Raw genomic sequence first — 5,000 nt, forward strand, 5'->3', positions numbered from 1 at the left:
AAGTGCTATAGTAGATTCACATCAACCGTGCATTTGACGTCGAGGCCAGTCCCTTACTACGCTCCTGATTGGCTGTTGATGTGAATCTACTATAGTCATGCAAGCCTCTCGCTGTACTTTTCTTTCTCGCAGGGAATAATGTAGGTGAATGGTATCTAAGTAACAAAGTTAGGTTTTCGTAAACTAACAAAATACTTTGTTGTTGTTGATCTTCTTCTTCTTCTTTGGGGTGGCTGTTGGGTAGAATAGGTCTATGGATGAGCCTAAAAAAAGGGGTTTCGCGTTGAGTTAAAGATACAGGAACTTTAGGAGAGGATATTTTTTATTTATTTATTAGAATTAAAATTTACAAAATGAATAATGTGCATGTTAAACGGCACAGAAAAATTATTTCTAATAAAATATAGCATATATTTTAATTTTCGTTAGATTAACAAGGCTCTGTTTGACTGTAGATTTTAACACTTTTCTATTTATTTGGTGTATTAATTTTGGTGCTATAATTCGTTCGATTATTATCTATTTATTGCCACTTATAATTTAGAGTATATGAACGTGTTTAATTTGTGTCCTTATTTGAGCCTTGTTAGTACAAGTAGTACTAAGCGAAGACCACCTCATGTTAATTTAGGAATGTAATGTTTACGACTTATGCGTGACGGGGAAATCTACCAGCAAGCGGACCGAGTAAGCTGGAGGTCGCATCACGCTTTTTTTTTTTTTTTTAAATATACTCCTGAGAAAACGGGTTGTTTGTTGTGACAACTTTGAATGGGACATTACAATGTTGTGTACGTATGTGTATATATATATATATTATATATATATATATATATATATATATATATTTAATATATATATATATGTTGAATGCTTTAATGATTATCAGCTACTTATTAATTGTTTAAATTGTTTGAATTTTTATTTGTTTATTTGATGTGTATTCGCTGCGGAAACGAGCTCTAATCATCGAGTTGCTCTTAGATCACCCTTAAAAAAATGTCTCGAGGTTATTGATAACTTTAGCTTCCTCTCTGGCTACGTCGAAATTCAACTCTCTAGAAAGCAAAGGTCAGGAGAGAAGCCTTTTACGCAGATGGCCGTTCCTAAGGAGAGATCTCCTACCGCTAAGTGTGGAATGCCTTAAAAACTAAGAACTTTTTGGCAGAAAGTTAATCTTTTGGCAATACTAGGATTTTTTTTTCAGGAGAGGAATGTAATGTTGTACGTTTTTTCACCAAGAGATAAGTGTTTTCATAACCAAAAAAACTTGGCAAGATGAAGTAAATTCATCTGAATCTCAAGAAGAAAAAGCGCTTTTGTTCCGAGGCGGCTTTGAAGGAAGGGAAGCTTCTTTTGATCACTGATCAATGTTCGTTCTGTGGAAAGGTGACCTTTCAGCAAGAAAGAAAGACAGGAATGTTTTGGCAAGGGAATGGCCTTTTAGGAATAACAGAATGTGCTGGCACTAGAATGACCTTTCAGACAGAGTGTCCCAGTTAGTACTATAGATCCATTTTTCCCAGAGGAGAAAATTGATCTATGAAGAAAGCTTTGGCGAGAAAATATTTATTCCATAGAGAGAACTTTTGTAAGAGAATATCATTCAAGGAACAGAAAATGCTTTATGGAAGAGTATGACCTCTCAAGAAGAGAAAAATGCTTTAGGCGAGAATATGACCTCTGAAGGAGAGAAGAATGCTTTAGGTAAGAGAATGACCTCTCAAGAAATGAGAATGATTTAGGCAAAAATATGAACTGTCATGAAGAGAAAAATGCTTTAGGCAAGAAAATGACCTCTAAAGAAGAGAAAAAATGCTTTAAGGCGAGAGTGTGACCCCTTAAGAAGAGAAGAAAGCTTTGCCAAGGGACTTTTATTCATGAAAGAGAAGAATGCATCTATGTAGCAAAATCATGACCTTTCTAAGCCGAGCTACTCCTCGTCACAGGAATGTACTTAATTATGCATCTTTTTTCGTACAATCCTCCCCACTGCACTTCTCAGTCCACTGCGCTAGATTTTTATTTTTTATTTTTTCGCAAATCGATGCCGATATTGAGGTAGATTTACGGCGACACATTTCTCTCTTGTCGAATAAGTTTTCGTGACGCATTATATTCCATTCAGCTATAAATTCAGGGTTCATAACCGCCCATTATTGCGAGGGTTATGGCTTTTATTGGTGGGGATTCCATAATGGCAAGCGGAGCGAGTTAGCTCATCACATTGATAGGGGTGACTATTGGTGTTCAGGTTTTGCTATTACAACATCATAAGTTACTGGTTATCATTCGCGTTGTAAGTCTGTAAGTGCCGTTGCACTTAGAGGAGCAGAAGTCAGAGAAAGAGTTCAAAGAGGTACTTGACCCCCCAACGCATTCACAAAAAGAGAGAGAGAAAGCCAATTTCGCGATAAAATTGCACTCAGTTTAAATCTATCTGTGGTCGGAGTGCTGTGTTATTTATCTGACTTGCGAGTGAAATATGTCACCTAGTTTTTTTTTATCTGGCGCATATATGTATAGATATATATATATATAATTATATATATATATATATATATATAATATATATATATATATATATAATAGATGGACTAAGAGAATAACAGAATGGGTTTCCCTAGAGATTGCAACGAAGCAAGGGAAGGAAGGAAGAGAAGACGATGGATTGACGAGCTAAGAAAATCTGTCGGTATAGAATGGCATAGAAAGGTCACGAACAAACATGAGTGGAAGGACGTCATGTCTGAGGTCTTTGTCCCGCCGTGGACTAACAACGGATGATGATGATGATGATGATGATGATGATGATGATATATATATATATATATATATATATATATATATATATATATATATATATATATATATATATAAACCACTGTCGATGAAGCACCACAGTAATAATTTTGCGGCCTAACTATTCCGTTAAAAGCCCTTTATACTATTAACCACTGCTATGTCTTCGTTCTCTTCAACTGTCACTTCTCGGATCTCCGTCAACACAAGTCCGTCTGGAAGAAGAAAAATACGGAAATGACAATTTAATGAGAGGTGATAAGAGCACATGCAGTGACTATCTAAGAGAACCAAAGATGGAAAAGTTAAAATAGGAAGCCAGCCCGTGACCCAATTCCAAATAGGCTTCTAACCTGATATTTAAATGACCTTCGTCCAACTCATCCTGTATTTCTTTTTCGGGAGAATCCCCAGATCAATATTCTCTAGCTTCTACCAAAGGCCAGAGATGGGGGGGGGGGGGGGGAGGGGGACGGGGGATTGGGGTTTGGGAAGGGTTGTGTGTGGTTCCCTCCTGGCCCGCCGCCTCCCGAAATTCCGAAAGGTCGCATTGCAAGGCAGCAACACGTTTGGCTCAGATGACAGTGTTTAGGAAATGGCCATCCGTCTTTGGGTATGCCTTGAGATTTGACGCCATCTTGCATCGTTAGACTTTTACGCTCAACTTCAAGAGAGAACAATTTTGTGAACGTGTATGTGGTTGCGTACGTACATACGCAGCATATATATATATATATATATATATATATATATATATATATATATATATATATATATATATATATATATATATATATATATATAAATTTTTTAAGGCTTCACCGTCGTCCTGGATTTGAAGGTGTTGATGGTTCGCGCCCGTCAGCCGGCAAATCTCTTATCGCCTAAAAAATTCCCCTTCAGTTAAACATATATGAAGAGATATTAATTCCGAGGTAGAGCGAATTAGATATTAAAGGACATTTGTAGCTCGATATATATAAAGTAAACTAAATATTACTATATACATATAATATAATATAATATATATATTATATATATATATATATATGATATATAATTAAATATTATTATAGGATAAGAGATAATAATTATATATATTGTATATATATATACAATTATACATATTACATATACATAAGATATATATAATATATGAGGAAATAAGACTATATATATATATATATATATGTATTATATATCTATAGAATATAATATTATATATATATTATATATATGATATATATTATATAATATATACAGTATGTATGTATGTATGTATGTATGTATGTATGCTCTAATATTATATATATATACATGTAATGTATGTATGTATATATATATATATATATATATAATAATATATATATTATATATATATATATATATATATACTTACAAGTATGCATATAAATTTACTGTTACTGTCGAAGTCGGATGGAAAAGAGGAACATTTAGAAAAAAACACTTGCCAATGCTTTTTACTGCCCAGTTTTGAACCAGAAAATACTCCCCCTCCCCCACAAAAAAAATGAATAAAAAATAAAGCATTCTTAGTGTCCAGGATGCTTTTGAAAAATCTTAACTTCAGAACTGTGGTAAAGCTGTAGAACCGTAGGGAGAGAAAAAAATGGTTCAGAACCTTGAAGTAAAATTTTCGTTGATTTGCTGTACACCGGTTGACGGCGAAAAAAAGAAATTAAATGACGAAAGAGAAATGCCTCGTTATAAATTGAATTGATTAAAAATAAAATATGAAAAGGAATACTTCTTGATATTACTGAATTGTTAAAAAGCAAAAGTACACATTTACTTCATTATGTACAATTTATCATGTATTATAACGGAAGAAAATAGGTTGGCCCCTAATTATTGCTGTGAATACAATCTTCCCTCGAGAGGGAGAGCGCCATTTTGAAACTGCTTTTTTTCTGTAAAACTCAATGGTCAGAGTGCACAGTATACCTCGTGTGTGTGTGTCTTATATAGGTTGAATAATAAAACAAGACATAATCCTCATTTCAGTTTCCTGTGGTACAACGGCCACCAATTTTCCAGTCAGAGGAGACGGTATGTTTACTAAAACAGTTTCGCTTACGATGCATGTTTCCAAGTTACGAAAGCTATGCTGATTTTTTCTGTGTTTTTTTTATATCTCCCGACAGACCGGGGTCGTAAGTCTAATTTTTTTTTTACAT

The 5,000-nt window shown here is 34.1% G+C and overlaps 1 protein-coding gene across 7 annotated transcripts in view; it reads left to right on the forward strand.

Moving 5' to 3' along the window:
• The window catches only part of LOC135202302 (uncharacterized), a gene marked incomplete at its 3' end in the record, with an annotated part of 223,734 nt that overhangs the window by 184,940 nt on the left and 33,794 nt on the right, over positions 1-5,000 (forward strand). For 4 of the 7 annotated variants that reach the window (XM_064231626.1, XM_064231631.1, XM_064231630.1 and 1 more), the window contains 1 exon segment: positions 4,828-4,872. 7 annotated transcript variants of the gene reach the window in all.

Source organism: Macrobrachium nipponense, chromosome 30, assembly GCF_015104395.2.
Source record: "Macrobrachium nipponense isolate FS-2020 chromosome 30, ASM1510439v2, whole genome shotgun sequence".
Lineage (NCBI taxonomy): Eukaryota > Metazoa > Arthropoda > Malacostraca > Decapoda > Palaemonidae > Macrobrachium > Macrobrachium nipponense.